This window comes from Acomys minous (genome assembly GCF_964271855.1).
Source record: "Acomys minous genome assembly, chromosome: 2".
NCBI lineage: Eukaryota > Metazoa > Chordata > Mammalia > Rodentia > Muridae > Acomys > Acomys minous.
This window is the reverse complement of record NC_140484.1, coordinates 79,297,658-79,315,876: the sequence shown is the minus strand read 5'-3', so window position 1 is coordinate 79,315,876 and position 18,219 is coordinate 79,297,658.

The window sequence follows — 18,219 nt, the reverse complement described above, 5'->3', positions numbered from 1 at the left end:
AACCCCATCAGAGACTAGTCTATTCTTATCACAAGAATATATATCCTAGGTCTAACAGATTGATATGATTCTATAGATAGATAAGGTAAAATAGTTAGATAAGGTCTTCAAAAGCCTCAGAGACCTACAGAATATGGCATTTAAAGATTTTTATTATTCTAAAGATTCTTTGACAAGACAGGTTAACTCCTGACAACACCTAGCCTACCTCAAAGAAGATGATGAGTATCAAAAAGCCTCCTATGGAGATGGCTTCAAATGTGGCAAACCAGCCACTGGGGAAAATGTCCTTGTTTTTGCAAAAGACAGAATTTTGCCTAAATATGGGCAAGCTTGGATGCAGGCAGAGTTGACGGCCAAACTCTGCCAAGACAGGTAAGCAAGTCCTCAATACTTCCTGCCTCACAAATATGTCTACCAGATATATTGAGCCAGAAGGCTGAAGATGATAGAGAGTTTGGGGTGACTGTTCAGGCAATAAACTGTCTCTGTCACTTTTTCATTTTGGACGCTGCTAACCTGCACTTCCAGTTCATTCAGGTAATGAAGTTTTATCCCGAGTGCATAATTTAAAACCGAGGCTGGCAGTGACTTACTGAGGGAACTATCTACAGCCCATTAGGATGTTATCAGTGAACAGTCTGAAAACTACAACTTTCCAACCCAAAGTGGAATGCTCAAGCCAGAAAAAAAGGTGCATTGAATTAGCTTTTTGTTTAAAAGGGCACCACATCATTTCCAAACTTAAGAAAATTCTGTTTATAACTCCTTGATCTGTTTCTAATTCAACTGGCATTCTGACCACAGAACCTACTGTTTATTTTCTAAAATATGCTCAACAGAGGGGGACTAAAGATGTCCTTTCTGAGATGAAAACTGACAAGGATTTCACCAAGAAAATGAAAAAGTTTCTAAGTTGGAAAGGGAGAAGTGAAACTCTCTCTAGTCCCAGATATGATTGTGTGTGTTTCTAGAAAACACACAACAGTGCTAATAAGGAAGTTCACCAAAGCTACAGCACATAATGAAATGTTTTAAAATTAGTTCCATTTCTGTATACCATGAATGAAGACTCCACAAAGTGAAATTTTAAAAGTTCCATCATAATAGAATTAATTTTTAAAATATCATTAAAATGCTTCTTCCAGACAACTTACTTAGTTTATTAGATTTGGTACTGCTTGTCAGGTTTTTTATTTTTTAAAAAAAGTTTACAGCCTTTACAGCGTGAAAATTCACTTCCACTAAAGACCTTACATAGGTCTGGCAGCCATGCTCCTATAGGAGGTCCAAAGCAAAGGAAAAGAATAGTAAGTTTAAAATGTGGTGTGCCTCATGCTGTTGGAAGGTGAACAGCCCTCAGAACTTTATGGTCCTACCTAGATTGTATGTAAATAATAAAATATCTCATCTAAGATGACTCAGAGTTTTTGAAGACTTACTTTATGTATATGTGTGTTTTCCTGAATGTATATCTGTGTGCCACATGCATGCCTGGTGCCCATAGATGCCAGAATATGGTGTTGGATCCACTGGAACTAGAGTTAAAGACAGTTATAGCTTACATGTGGGTCCTAGGAATCGAACTCGGGTCCTCTGGAAAAGCAGCAAGTGTTCTTAACCACTGAGCCATCTCTCCAGCCCATATTCAAGATTTTAACCAAAGTTGCACTTAAATAGCTCTTCTATTCCTTAGAAAAAAAATTCACCTCCAAAACCTTTAAAAAGCCACTGGGTCTCTTGTTTTGTTTTGGTTTGGTTTGGTTTGTAAACTTTCCTGTTCAATTTTTCCCAAACATTAGATGAATAATTAAGTGTATGGCTTGAAAGGCTTTTCCTAGGGGCTTGTTTTTTTTACTGCTTTGTACTAGCCAGGCCTTGGGGCCTTACGCATCTTATTTCATCCTTATGAAAAGCTGTGCAGTAGGCCCACTTTTAAACAAATGATCAATTAAATAAAGAATCGGTTCTTTGAAAAGATACACAGGGCCAAGTAAAACGGCACAGTGTAAAGGTGCTTGCCGCTGAGCCTGAAACCTGAGTTTGATCCCCAGAATCTACATGGTAGAAAGAGAAACCCAATACCCACAAACTGTTCTCTCACCTCTACATTTACACAGTGGCGTGTGTCCATGGGACTCATGTCCATCCTCGCCTTTGCTCTCTCTTCCCTCTCCTAAAAAGAAAGGAAGGAAGAAAGGAAGAAAGAAAGAAAGAAGTATGAAAGCAAGATACATATTCTTAGTTTATTTTTTTTCTTTCTCTGCCTTATAAAGAATGATAAAAGTCCACCATCTCTTATCCATGGTTTTAAATATCTGAAAACCAACTGTTTTTCACATGTGATAAGATATGAAACCGTAGCAGTAAGGACATTCATATATCTCATTACAGAACCTTCTCGTGTGCTATATCTTTAGGATGGTTCCCTGCTACAGGAGTAACTGGGCTTTGTGTGCCATGTGCCTCTGAGCTCTGAAACATTTTAGTGATATAGATTTTAGATTTAAGAAAAATAAGTTTTGAAGATTTGCCAAATGGTGCAGTTGGGGAAAGGCTCACACAATGCCCTCACAGGCCCCTGAAAACAGGAGATCTGTTTTCATCTAGGTGAACAGGGAGCACTTCTCAGAAATCCCCAAGCAGGTGACCTAAGGCCAGAGATTGTGAATGAAAAACTGGCTAGGAAGTGTTTGCATCTTATATAACAAACAGAAAGCTAATAGCCTGGTTATATAAGTTCCTAAAGGAGGAAAAAGCTGAACTGGGGTAAAGGGGGAATGTAGATGACTTGATGGCTCACAAGAAATGCTAAAAAAAATAGCCCAAGCATGAAAAATAACAACAAAAAAAGTTCATTGGAAGATATCTGCATGAGTTCAAAATTTTCAAAACCAGATGTAGTTGGGTGTTCTGTATTTAAAGGACCTAGCAGCAGTGACTAGCAGTAATAGTAGTGGGTCTATCCAGATTACAGACTGATTTCTAAGCAGTATTCTCCATGTACGGAGTTCTCTGACCAGTGTGTTCAAGTTATGTCTCACAGAAAATCCCAGAAGAGCCTGAGTTTCTTGTGTCAAACTGAGGAGAGGTCAAAGACTGGCAAGGAAATGGCCAGAGAATACAGAAGCTGACTGCCAAGGGCTCCCAGTAGGAAAATCTGAGATCAGCTACATATCCAAAGAGAATAACCATGGAAATATGCATGAAAGCACTCCAATTTTAGAATCCCATGAATCTATAGTGGTACTGAGGCTAGAGTTGGAGAAAGGCAAAGAAAAATGTTAAGAGGAAAGATACACTACAGAAACTGACATTATGGGGTGTTGTGTGACACTATTCCTGAGGAGACATGAACAAATGCCTACTTCTCCCAGACAGAACCATTGACAGACAAAAACAATGACCAAAGTCCAATGTAGTGAACCGATGATTTCGCGGGGTTACTTCAGGAACAACTGTACCCAAGGACGTCTGCTTCACTCAAAGCCCACCCCAGGGTGGTGACACTCTTGGAAGCTGGAGCCCTGGAACACTCTGCAGGTCACAGAGTCTCCCCTCAGCTGTCCCTAAGGTCTTGTGAATCTGAATCTGGGAACTTTTCATTGGCAAATTTCTGTATATAAATAGTGACTAGATTGCTGACCATGACAGAGGTCAGCCATGGACAGCATATTACACCCAAAGAACGGGATGAAGCTAAAGCTCCAAGAAACAGCAACATTTAAGAGAAGTGGGAAAAGTCAAACAGGTCAGAGAAAAGTTACTTAGAAATGATAGACACTGTTACAGTGCTCATGACTGGGCACTTGGCCTACAGATAATGGTAATGTGTGGGAAAGCCTTAGTAGGTCTGCCTCAGTGAATGAAATGGGTCACCATGGCCATGCATTTGGGATTATAGTGACCCTGTTCCCTTCCCCCTTTCTTTGTTTTCTGTCTGTTATGAGATAGACAACCTTTTCTACCACACACCTGCCACCACGGGAAAATGAAAACACATGGACCAAACCCCTCTGAAACCATAAGTTAAATGCCTTCCTCCCCTAAGATGTTTCTGTCGGTCATTCTGACAAAAGAAAGCTGACAGGAAAAAGGAGAGGTGCAAAAACAGGTCAATAACATCAAATAGTGCTGACATGAAGACGAATGAGAAACTATCAAATTTGGCCCATGATGGTGTCAACGGCTATGGCCAAGGCAGTCTAAGGCCAACAGCAGGAGAGAGGATCGAGGGATGATTAGAAGAAAAGGCTCCATTCAGTGCCTCCATCCCAAACTTAATGCACAGAAATAGAAGCAAGGAGAGACGCAGCAGAGTGATAAGCCAGCTTTTAAAGTCAGGAGCAATTCAGAGCGTTTATGTGTTTGTGGGAAGCAGTTACTGACAGAGAAGTGGGAAATAAGAGAGATTTGCAAATGCAAGAAGCATCTGGGGAGACAAAGAAGTAGAAGTCAGAATACCATCATTTTCCCTCTTCTCCTGACTCAGGGACAAAAGACAGATTTTATAAAATTAAAAAAAAAACCAAAACAAACAAACCATCTATAATGCAGCTCCCGCATCTGAGGCTCACAGGTCACTGTGAAAGACAGAACGACTGGAAGAGCCAGGAGGATTGAAAAAAAGATATTGGTATACACCGTGATATTCTGGTTAGGACCCCCAAATCATGGAATACTGAAAAATGAGATTCTGTCAAACTAAGAAACTCTTCACAGCATAGAATAGCACAGGTGAGGAAAGAGACAACCAGAGACAGGGAGAACCCAGGTGCTGGCTCTAGACCTGGCAGAGTTCAAGCGTGAGGGAGACAAAGCTGCAGGTGAGAGTGAGTGAGAAGAGCTTCCGGTGTCATCAGAATCCCGCCGCCCTCCAGGTTCCACCCCCCACAGAAACTCAGGCTCTAGAGTACTTGATGTCTCCCTGGGCATTCTTCAGCTACCCAAGGTTAATACGCTCTAGACCGAGACTTGCAGAGAGTCTGTGGTGAGGGTATATGAGAACAACCACGCGTGGACTCAGAATCCCTGGGAGTGAAATCATTTCAAAGAACATTCCCCTGCAGAGAAATTTGAGCAACCTTAATTGCCAGACCTCCTGAGAACACAAACGCTCTGCTTGCCAAGAAAACCTGGCCCGAGAGACTCCAACTAATAAAATGAGTCTTTCCATCCTCCAAGCTAGCAAACATGTTGGACCTGAAGGATGTGCCTGGCACTATGTGCTCTTCTCATCTTCTCTTCCCTCCAACTTCATCCTGTGTTGCGGTAGACCCAGCTTAGAGAAGAGATGGAGAGATGGCTGAAGAGAGGAACACAGGGCTCTGTTCCTCCTAAGAACCTAGCCCAACACTCCATCTTTGAACTGAAGTGCCACACAGCCTCTACATTGCACATCTGGAATTTGAACTTAGGTTTCTTGACTCCAAAAAGCCTAAATCCATCGCTGCTGAGCTGAATGTAGGACCAAGGTTGCTGCCGTTACAAAGGACCGCTTTGAGGTGTTAGGCTTTGTTTCATTTTGGTTTTTTCGTTTTTCATCAAGGCCCAATAGGACTATGTTCTACCACGGAGCTCCACAGTAGAGTGCTTTTTGTTTTTTTAATACTGCCTTTCCTAGGAAGGTACTCTTGGATTCTATAAAGAAAAACTTCTAGAAACTGAATGAACCTAGAACATTTGTTAAAACTCCTTTTATAGTTGTCACCTGACTATAACCAATACAAAGTAGAATTTCTCAGGCTATTCAGGGAGTTTTAGCTCCTGAGTTGCTGCTGTTACCTGGAACTATGAGGTGCACAATAGGGTTAGAGATGGAGCTCTAAGCTGTCACTTACATACAGCGGCCTTGGGGGTTTTTCTGTCATTAAACTGTGTCCTTGGATTCCATGCATATAAGAATTTCATGAGGAACCAGCATGAAGCAGAGTTGGAAGACGTGTGTGTGTGTGTGTGTGTGTGTGTGTGTGTGTGTGTGTGTGTGTCTGTCTGTCTGTCTGTCTGTGTGTGCATGTGTGTGTGTGTGTCTGTGTGTGTGTATGCTCATCACATGTCTGCATGTGCTTGTGGCAGCCAAAAGACGACCTTCAGTGTCATTCCTCAGGTGCCGTCCACCTTGTTTTATTGAGACAAGATCTGTACTTGCCTGGAGCTCACCAAGCATAGGCTGGCTGATGGGACCCACCTGCTTCTGTGTTTCTAATGCCGGGATTAAGTGCACACCACAATATTGGGTTTATTTATTTGTTCAAGCCAGCTGAATGCACATACTTCTCTGATTCAGATATCTCCTCAGGTCCTAAAAGACAGTTTATTTATTTATTTATTTATTTTAGTTTTTCATTAACAATGTCTTATTTTTTTTCTCCTTTACTAATTTATTCTTGTTACATCTCAATGGTTATCCCATCCCTTGTATCCTCCCATTCTTCCCTCCCTCCCATTTTCCCCTTATTCCCCTCCCCTATGACTGTTCCTGAGGGGGATTACCTCCCCCTGTATATGTTCATAGGGTATCAAGTCTCTTCTTGGTAACCTGCTGTCCTTCCTCTGAGTGCCACCAGGTCTCCCCCTCCAGGGGACATGGTCAAAGGTGAGGCACCAGAGTATGTGAGAAAGTAATATCCCATTCTCCACTCTACTGTGGAGAGTGTTCTGTCCATTGTCTAGATCTGGGTAGGGGTTTAAGTTTTACGGCCTGTATTGTCCTTGGCTGGTGCCTTAGTTTGAGTGGGACCCCTGAGCCCAAATCTGCCTATCATAATGTTCTACTTGTAGGCTTCTAGGGCCCTCTGGATCCTTCTACTTTGCCATTCTCCCATGCTTCTCTCATCTAGAGTCCCACTAGAATGTCCTCCCCTCTGTCGCAGTTTCCTGGTAAGTGAAGGCTTTCGTGGGACATGCCCCTTGGGCTAATATGCAGATATAAGTGAGTATATACCATTTGAGTCTTTCTGCTTCTGGGTTAACTCACTCATTATGATCATTTCTAGCTCAATCCATTTATCCACAAATTTTGGGAATTCCTTGTTTTTAATAGCTGAATAGTATTCCATAGTGTATATGTACCACAGTTTCTTTATCCATTCTTCTATTGAGGGACACTTAGGCTGTTTCCATGTTCTGGCTATTATGATTAAGGCTGCTATGAACATGGTTGAGCAAATTTTCTTGTTGTGTGCTGGAGCATCTTCTGGGTATATTCCAAGGAGTGGAATAGCTGGGTCTTGGGGAAGCCCTATTCCCAGTTTTCTGAGATAGCACCAGATAGATTTCCAAAGTGGCTGTACTAGTTTGCATTCCCACCAGCAATGAAGGAGTGTTCCTCTCTCCCCACATCCTCGCCAGCATATGGTGTCGCTTGAATTTTTGATCTTAGCCATTCTGATGGGTGTAAGATGGAATCTCAGAGTTGTTTTGATTTGCATTTCCCTGATGATTAAGGAGGTTGAGCATTTCTTTAAGTGTTTCTCAGCCATTTGATATTCCTCTGTTGAGACTTCCATGTTTAGTTCCAAGCCCCATTTCTCAATTGGGTTATTTGGTTTGGTGGTGCTTAATTTCTTGAGTTCTTTATATATTTTGGATATTAGACCTTTGTCAGATGTAGGGTTGGTGAAGATCTTTTCCCAGTCTGTAGGCTGTCGCTTTGTTCTCTTGACAGTGTTTCCTGCTTTACAGAAGCTTCTCAGCCTCATGAGGTCCCATTTATTAATTGTTGACATTAATGTCTGGGCTGTTGGTGTTCTGTTCAGGAAGTTGTCTCCTGTGCCAATGTATTCCAGGCTCTTCCCCACTTTTTCTTCTAAGTGACTTAGTGTCTCTGGTTTTATGTTGAGGTCTAAAAGACATTTTAAATATGTATTTTAAGCATGAAAGTTAAAGGAAAGAAGGGTGCTTGAGAGTAAAGTAAGATGCTCCAGAGAACATGGGACTGGGCTTCTCCAAGAGAGAGTCTCACTTCATCATCTTACAAAAGACAAATGCACTGCTTAATTGAGCCTGAAACCATTAACAATTGTTTGTTCGTTCGTTCATTCATTGATTGATTCATTGGAGATGCATGTGTGCTAGGGCATAAGTATGGCGGTCAGAGGGTATCCCAGGTGACTCAGTTCTCACCTTCCGTCATGGTGTCAGGAATTGAACTTGGGTTACCAAGCTTGGTGGCAAATGTCTTTATCCATTTAGCCAGCCATCTTGCTAGGTCCTGAAGCTACTGCCTTTAAACAGATGCCGGGGAACCTGGATGAGATCACAGCATGGTTCTTTGGAAGCACTTGGCAGAATTGCAATTGACAATGTAAAAGTTTAGATCCAGGGCATTAGGGAAGGCTTGTTTAAAAATCCCAAGTGACATGTAAGAGAAAATGCAGTTTTAGTTAATCACGTACATTCAGGCCTTAGGCCTGGCTCAGTGCTACTTTAACACAAAACACCTACATGTGAGCAGAATACCGCCTCTGTCTGCAGCATTGATAATTGTGCTGCAATTCTTACTTCTCAGCTGAAGTTCCAGCCAGACATGGGAGTGAAGGATCCTTTCCCTTTCAATGTGACTGATATACCATAGACATTTCCCATATGTGACCCAGGCAAGAGAAAAAAGAAAATCCCCCAAGAACCTACACAAATCAGCATTGCTGTGGAACAAATATGCTAATACAATTAGCAAATGTCATTTGAGTACTCTGTGCTGTGCATCATCTGATGTGTTAAAGACAGAATAATAAACAGAACAGATAAAAGTCCTTCCTTTGTAGCTTGTATTCCATGAAGAGAGAAAACGTGATAACAAGGCTCTAAAGTATGATTATGGTGTCAGTAGAGGCTCTGCCCATTTCTCATGAGCTGAGCATCCAGCTAAATGAATGAGAAATGTGGCAAACCAACAGTCACCCTCTCGACAATATTTACGGTAATGCCCAAAGCAGTAAGTGTGGTAATCCAACCCACAGCACCTGGTGCCCTGGAATGCAGATCTTTTGATTTCCTTAAATACTTAAATACTGGTTTTTTATTTCCATTCATAGGAAACAACAGTTCTTTCTTCTTCTGGTTGCACCTGGAATACTGCCCACTGACCTGCCAAAGAAGTGGACGTGGTGTTTTGATGAATTAATGTAGCATCTCAGAGTCCCCTCCTCCCATGGATGTCTCTGAAGACATAAAGAATAGTGATTAGAGGCATTCTCTCCCGGGCACTGGGTCATCCAGCCAAGAAAGCTGTACAGACAGAACCGGAAGTCTATGGCACCACAGACCTTGGCTCTAACCACTCTATCCATACAAAAGTGAAACTCATCCCTGAGTGCTATGTGTCATTTAGTCCCAGAGGGGACAAAGATGAGACTCCACAGCTCTCTCCCATTTTTCCAGTCACATGTGAGCTGTTAAGGCTGTCGCTGGGTATCTCAGGGACTCACAGAGTCTGGTTCAAAGTATATTAATTTATAAATATTTGAGGCACAAATGAATCCTCAATAAGATAAATCTGGCTAGGTGGACAGGTACAGATAAGTAACAGCCAGGAGACCACTTGACTCTCTGTCCTGCTCTATGAATCTTTACTGTGGGTTAAAATATTGCTTTTCTAGCTGTCTACAGAGTCACACACCTTTAATCCCAGCACTCAAGAGGAAGAAGCAGGTAGCTCTCTGTGGATTTGAAACAAGCCTGGTGGTCTACATATTCAGTTCCAGGCCAGCCAGGGCTTCTGAGATAGGCTCTGTCTCAAAAAGAAGGGGGGAAAAGGCCACATTCTTAACACTGAAAGACCAAACCTGGTTAGTTATTCTTTTCATTTACTTTGTTTGTTTGCTTGTTTGTCTATTTTCTTTTGGTTTTTGAGACCAGGTCTCCTTATATAGATTAGGTGTCATTATATGGTCCAGGTATGTTATGTAATGGGTCTTGAATTCACAATTCTGCCTGTCTCCCAAATGCTAGGATTGCATGACATGAGCTGTCATGCCCAGTTAATCATTCTTACATAGAAAAGCACTATAGCAAATGAAATTTGATTAACTGATTTGCAAACTGCCATTTCTTACTCCAAGAAACCATGATGGTGTGTTCCAGGCAGTCTAGGCTACAAGGTGAGAACGCCCAAAAAGGTGGTCCTTGATGAAAGATCTTATTTTAGTTATGGGATGGGAAATGTGCAAGTTGAGTCTGGGACATCTTTTCAGGAGAGTAAGTAAGTTTTCAACTGTCCATAGTATTATGTGAAAAGGACATGAAACCACACTGAGAAGGCTTTTGAACAATTTGAGCATTTTTTAAAAAATGAATGCATGGCATTTAAATTCTGAGTGTGTATATAAGTACATAATCATATTGATGAGCTCAAAATGATACTTTAAAAATTCACTAATCAGTCCTGAAAAGATGGCTCAGCGGCTAAAAGCACTTCTTGCTCTTGCAGAGGACCTACATTCCGGTTACAGGACCCACATGGTGGCTAGCAATCACCAGTAACTCCAGTCTCAAGGGATTCAATGCCTTTTTTTTCCTTTTTGGATACCAGACACATACAAACATGCAGACAAACACCAATTCACATAAAAAATAAACACACACACACACACACACACACACACACACACACACACACACACACACACACACACGATATTCCAAGCTGCAGGAGCACCAACAAAGCTGAAGGCAGATGAAGACAACAAAGATTCAGAACCAAGTGTTAAGGTAAGACATGGCTCCCAGTGATGTACGAGCCTCTCAGAACCTACCTTATGTAAATAGTAGCATGATTTGTGCCAGCTCCACAAGACTTTTGTAAGCTCCACAAGATTTTTGTGAGTCTTACAGTGAGATAATATAAGAGCTCCAGATAATTTTTTAAAAAATAGTATATCCAGGTAAAGGATAGCTGCTATTACTAAGTAGATATTTTCTAAGGGAAACCGGCACCTAAGGCCTGGAAGGGCTGAAGAACTGGGGGGTGACTCAGCACACTCAGTCTTTTGTCAGGGAGATGACTCACCTAAGGGGTTAAGTGTGGATTCTCTATCCACACACAACTTGTCATCTTCCTCCAGAAAGCTAAGCTGGCTTACAGACACTGGAGTTCCACCCTTGCCAGAGATGAGGGAACTCCCTAGAGTCCCCTCTGTTCCTTAGGCTTTGTTGCATAATGAGGTCCCTGTGGCTTATTGCCGCTGGGAGAAGGCTCGGACCTTTCAGATGCTATCTTGAGGGCTGGACCTCAATCAAGCGGTGATTTACTATCTTACCTTCTTACCTGAAGAAGTCCCTGCTTGACAACTGTGCAGCCAAGGAAACAGAATCAACCTGTCCTTTGTAAGGGGGGAGGGGGGAGAATCAAGTCTTAATTTGGAGAACTCATTCAAAGACATGATTCACAAGGGGTCTAGAAGATCCCAAAGCTGCCTCAACTCCAGGGCTGTATGAAAGTGCTGACAAGAGAAAATACTCAAGAACTTGAATGTTTACAAGCAAGTTACCCAAAAATTAGTAATTTTTTTTCCATGATAACCCTGAGAGAGAAAATTGGGCACTGTCTCTCATCTCCATCTCTTGGACCTGTATGTGGTATACATCCATCATTTACTAATGGATCCGTATGCCTATGTTCATCTGCGCAGCAGCCAAATATTTTGGAGTAGTCTGTTATTAACTATACAGTCACCAGGATAGCATCTGCCCTCTGTCTAAGTCCCTGTCCTTAGCTCCTTCTCACCTCCTCCTCATTGCTCATTCTCTTGGCTGGACTTGTGGGAGAACTGAAAGTCATTCACAGGTCTTCTACAGATGTTTCCAAATTACAGGCTGAACAGCCAACATATTTAAGGTTAGGAAAGCTTAAAGAAAAAAATATGTATGTGTGTGTGTGTATGAATTGTAACAAGAGCGTGTGGTTTCTGCTGTGTAAGTAAAAAATCAAGCTCAGGAAAAGCCAATTCAATCAAGCTCTATGGCATAAAAGGGGACACAGAAGGACTTGAGACAAGACTTTCCTTGTCTATGGCTATGCCACCCTGACCACATGATCATGTCTAAGTTCTCAGGTACTCCCTGTCCCCCAGATGCCCTTCCCTGCACCATTACACTATTCTCCCATCAGATACTCCCTGTCCCCCAGATGCCCTTCCCTGTACCATTACACTATTCTCCCATCAGATACTCCCTGTCCCCCAGATGCCCTTCCCTGCACCATTACACTATTCTCCCATCAGATACTCCCTGTCCCCCAGATGTCCTTCCCTACCTCCACTACATTATTCTCCCATAAACCTGTTTTCCTGGCCATCACATCACATGTAACAATAAATCCACTATCTTCTTTACAAATCTCTCTACAGCCAAAATGTAACACGTTCCAGAGAATACACCATGACACCGCAGTCCCTAGTGCATTCCTAAAATACTGCTATTGCCCACAGACTAGTCACTCCCTTGGCAAAAAAGCACTATGCACTTGATATAGCCTTTGCCAGACTTCCCTTGGCTTTCTAAAGAGGATTGATCTCCACCTTAGGAGAGGATTTGTCCTGGGTAGATGCCATCCACCCAACTCTGGTCCTAAATCTCCATAGAATGTGAGTTTATCAAGATGTTATTGGCTTAGGTACAAAAATAAAGGGTACTTGTTCCTGGGCCTGAGGAGGCAGCTCAGTTGGTAAAGTGCCTGCCTGCCAAGCACAAGGACCTGCATTTGGATTCCTAACACCCACATAAAAAGCCATGCATGGTGCCATGCACTTTTTAGCCCAGCGCTTGGGAAAGTAAAACAGACAAAGGTCTGGATTTCACTGGCCAGCCCACAACGAGGAATCAAGATTCGGTGAGAGATCTTCTCTTTAAAAGGAAGACAGCAGACTTCGAACTCTGGGCTACATATGCTTGCACATACATGTGCACACACATGCACACGAAGAAGTACAAAACCCATGCGCAAACACACATAGGCACACCATACTCATATGTATGCATGCATGTACATGCACACACATACAAAATCCATTCTTTATCCTACTTCCACATATATGATTTCAACCATAATTTTTATTTTAGTTTTAGACTGACAGTTACAAAAGCTGCAGAAGATTTTGATTATTCCCCTCACCAGATCTCAGCACCTTGTTTTACCATCATACATTGCTCGTAGCCAAGATGACACTAGCTCGCCTTCATTGAGTAAGCTCTGCATTTTGTTCCTGTTTCCATGGTTTCTCCTGAGTATCCCTGTCTTGCTCCAGGAACCCATCTGGGAGATCACATTCAGTCAGGCCTAAATACTTTGTTTCTTCTAGTCTGTGACTTTCCCTATTGCTGATGATCTCTGATATTTTGTGGGTGTGGGAGCTATTTATTTTTATTTTATGTTTATGGATGCTTTTGTGAATATATGTCTGTGTACCACACACATGCAGTGACCTTAGAGGCCAGAAGAGGATGTTGGATTCCTTGGGACTGAAGTTTCAGAGGTTGTGAGTCATCATGTGGGTGCTAGGAATTGAACTTTGGTCTTCTGGAAGAGAAGCCAGAACTCTTAACTTCTAAGCCATCTCTCCAGCCTCAGTCTCTGTCTTGAAAGAGAGATGGCTTTGTGTTTTGTAGAAAATCTCTCAATTTTGGTTTGTCTGGTGCTTTTCTCTTATTCAGTCTGACAGACTGTGCTAACACCCTCCTCTCCAGCCTATGGGCCACACTCCACACCTCACTCTAAGACTTCTTTCTTCTCCGTGCCCCCACACTCTCTCTATCCTCCAGAAACAAATCATTTGGTCCTGGGGGCGGAGATTCCACCTCCTTCTGGAACATCACTACATAAACTATTTGGAACTTACGAATTCATGACTTTGTTTTTCTTACAAAATTGCTCAATGCTTGGTGGGTTGAGAGCTGAAGATCCTGGCTCAGGTTGCTAGAGTTCTAAAACATCTTTCTGAAATCTTAACAGAATCAATGATCTTGAAAATAAGGCTTACAATTGAAAAGCCAGATTTCCATAAACACTGTGTGTCTTTATGACACAGGTATGAGAAAACCATCCAGAAATTTTGCTTTGAATAAAGCAAACAAACAAATCAACCAACAAATAAAAACAAAACAAAACAAAAAACTCTTAGGATTCTGGATACCTCAGAGCATAAAATAAGGGAAAATGGGGTAACTATGTAAAAACATTTATTCTGCCCCAAAGGTTAACTAGAAGGTGTTTTGGAGATGGTCCAGTCATCTGACAATAGTTTATTTACAGAAAACTGTCCAAGAAAGGACCCTGTCCTATTCCAGTGCCAGCCATGGAGGGAACAGCTCTAAGCCTCACTTCTGAAGTGAGGACTAAAAGAAACACACCAACACTCAGTCACTGCACCATGGCATAGGAGAGTGTCTAAACCACACTCAGCCTGACAACATGACTCAGGAAATCATCTCAAAAGGTACAAAGAGGGGTTCAGAAGTAGCTTAGAGAGGACTGGAGGGTTGGGCTGCCCTAAAGAAGGCCGTTGGCCTTGGTGGCCACAGAGTAGGCCATTATACGAACATCTCACCAAGAATACAACCCAAGGGTGCAGGAACCAAAAGTCATCAAGGGTAAGGTATCTCAGTGAAGCCACCCCCAAAACAGGTATTAGTAACTATGGACCATTCATGTTTATAATCAGATTCTGCTCCATGATCCCGAGACAACAGAGCCCTGTGAAATCTATTCTGTCTCCAAGGATATGAGAAGAGGAAAAGGGTTTTTTTTTTAAAGGAGGATTAATTAATCTTTAAAATTTAATGTGAGTCTCCCCAGCAGTGGCTACATCAAGTCTTCTGATCTGAGGCAAAATGGGAATACAAGAGTGAAGGTAACAGCATAGTTGCAGAGAAGAAAGATTGCATTTTTTTTACATGTGACTATTAACTATGTATTTCATGCTCTCTAGAAATAATTTATAATTGTTATTTTAAAATTAGCAATTTGTTCTTGTGATAGAAAATAAGCACCATTTCGGAAAATGAAAAACACGAAAGTCGTGCATATACCAGTCAGTCAGTGGCATTGTTTCAAGGTGATTTCCAAGAGATACAATATCAGAGACATTTGATAGAGGCTTGCACACAGTAGGTACTCACTAACAGCCAAGAGTCTGAAACAGTTCCTATAATCTATCAGTTGCAGGTTCTGATGAAATTCTTTGCTTTGTTAAGCTGACAGGTTTGCAGGTCAGATCCAGCTATACCAACATCCTGGGTGCTTGGTAATCACATCAAGGGGCACTCTGGGATGGGCTTTCTAGATCTTGATATCAGCCGTAGCAATGAGAACAATCCACTTTTGAGCAGGCTTAGTCTTTGTTTGGCACTGAGCCAGGGGAGGAGGGTGCCCTGCCTTGGCTTCCTCCCTTCTAGCTGTGTCTTATAGGCGTCTGTCCCTTTAACCGCAGGTTGTGTGGAGAAACAAAAACTCTCCTCCCATGGGATTTTGATCCTCCCAACTGTATACCAGAGGCTCAGGGCCACAGTGGCATAGACACCATCAACAGAAGAGAAGGCAGGAAGGAAGCAACTTTGTGAAAGAAACAGCCTTTGGGAAGAAACAGGAGGCCTTTCTGGCTCAGCGTACCATTTGCTGGTAAGGTCGATGCATGTGGCAACAGGGAGGGAGCGCTAGCGGAGCAGCAGTGGGAATGTAGGCTATGTTACCACGATAGATCACTGCTGACCCAAGGCCAGACATCTGCCTTGGATGGTTCTACTTAGCGTTCTCAGCCACGCACGGAAAACAGGAGTTCCTTGCCTTGCTTGGGCCACAGAGATGGCCAGTGAAGCTAGAATTGCTGCCTGCTGGATGAATGGCTGCTGGCAAATTATTCTCCTCTCAATGCCTTTATTCCTTTGTGTGCAAGACAATAAATTCTGTAATTGTGAAATAAAATTCAGAATTCTGTGATGTATAAACAAAAAAGGAATTCACCCAAGAGGCCAACTGATGCTCCAATAATTTTTTCCACTATTAAGTTTTCTTCTTAAACTCTGGTAAATCACGAAGAGTTTGTAAATTATTTTGTTCAACTCTCTCACTCTCATACAGATGTTTCTGGGGATATTTTTTAAAGCATGTTTATATACCTATTTCTCTAAAGATGTTGTTTTAATTTAAAAACACTCAGCAACCTTCAGATTTGGCTGTGGAATCAAATATACTCTCCCTTGGAATCCCAGGTCAGGAAATGGCTTCACTCAAAACAAAATGGCGACTCCTCAGAGCTCTCTGTTCTCTTTAAAGGCCCGTCTATACCAAGGTCAATCCCAAAATCAAACATAAACCAAAACATGTGAACAAAGAAATGCTATTACCAAAGGTATCTCAAGGTCAATGGCGAAACCTACTCAATCATGTGCGCATTTGCAGTATTGACTCTGCTTTATTTCTGCTCCTAACACAGAAGACACCAAGACGTAGAGTCAGTTCAGATATAGTTACAACGTGTGGCTTTAAATTTGTTTGAATATTAATTTAATGATTAGTTGGGACATTGGAAATTAGAGAAATAAGACCACTCTATGAAAAAGTATTATCTTTTAATTTGGAGGAAAGAATGCAGATGAGAATGTGTTTCCTTTAAGATTAGTACTACTCGTAGACAGGAAGAGTGTTCGAGGTATCCATGTCTGGAAACTTTCTCCAGTTCATTAAACTGGGATCAAGAAAAGACAAAAGGAGAGGAGATAACAGTGAGGATGCTTCAGGTAATGGAGCTGGAGTTGGTCCCAAGATGCAGGGTACCTCACTAGAAGGGTCAGGAACAAATGTTAGTGTCTCCAATCCATTAGCTTTTGTGTTTGTGATTTTTTTCTTTTACTGTATAAATGGTGTTGGTGTTCAAGTTTTGTTTTGTTATGGTTTTGGTTTGGCTGAGACAGGTTCTCAAGTAGTTATAACTCATCTCAAACTCATGAAAATCCTCCTGCCTCTGCCGAGTGGTAGGATCAAGGCATGAACCACAATGCCGGCATGATGTTTGATTGTTCTTATTCAACACTTTAGAGTCTTAGATCTGTACCAGGCCACAGGCAGGAACTCACAGAAGCCCTACAACCAGCCAGTAAAAATGACATTATCACTACTGTGCTACACAGATGAGACTGAGAAGTAAATAGGCTAAGTAACTGGGAAAAAAATCATTCAGAGAAGAAATTGTGTGTGTGTGTGTGTGTGTGTGTGTGTGTGTGTGTGTGTGTGTATGTGTATTTGTGCATGTGTGTGCTATAAAATTATGGAGGAAACTGTGTGTATATGGTACATGTATGTATGTGTTTGCACATGCATGTGCATGTGTGTACACATGTGTGCATGTATGTTGGGAGAGGGGGAAAGGCAGCCCAATTTAGCAGAGAGCTAAATCATGAGCATAACCCCCTCTGCTTCTCCTTTCCTTTCTCCTTTACTCTGATACCACCACAACATTGCCAGAAAATCATAATGGTTTTTTAATTAATTAATTAAACATTTTTATATTTTTACATATATATTTATATTATTATACATATATACAATAAACTAACTATAGCAAGAAGAGCCATGACACAATCAGGAATTATATAAATGTTATATTCTTAGTGGTTTGGCTATTTGTATTTGACAGCCTTGAAGAAAACATCTTTCTTATCTTGGTGTGTCTAAAATTCTGAATGTAAATCAATCTCCATCACATCTTGGCATTATCAACTTAAAACATCTATCTAGACCTAAAAACATCTTAACCTCTAAACATAATCTCTTTTTTTCTTCTTTTTTAAAAATATATTTTATTAATTTATTCATATTACATCTCAATTGTTATCCCATCCCTTGTATCCTCCCATTCCTCCTTCCCTCCCATTTTCCCCTTACTCCCCTCCCCTATGACTGTGAATGAGGGGGACCTCCTCCCCATGTCTATGCTCATAGGGTATCAAGTCTCTTCTTGGTAGCCTGCTATCCTTCCTCTGAGTGCCACCAGGCCTCTCCATCCATGGGACATGGTCAAATATGGGGCACCAGAGTTCGTGTGAAAGTTAGACCCCACTCTCCACTCAACTGTGGAGAATGTCCTATCTATTGGCTAGATCTGGGTACAGGTTCAAAGTTTACTGCACGTATTGTCCTTGGCTGGTCATAATCTCTTTTTTGTTGTTGTTGTTCTTTCTTCTTCTCTTTTTAAATTATATTAATAATTAGCAGTGCACATTAATTGT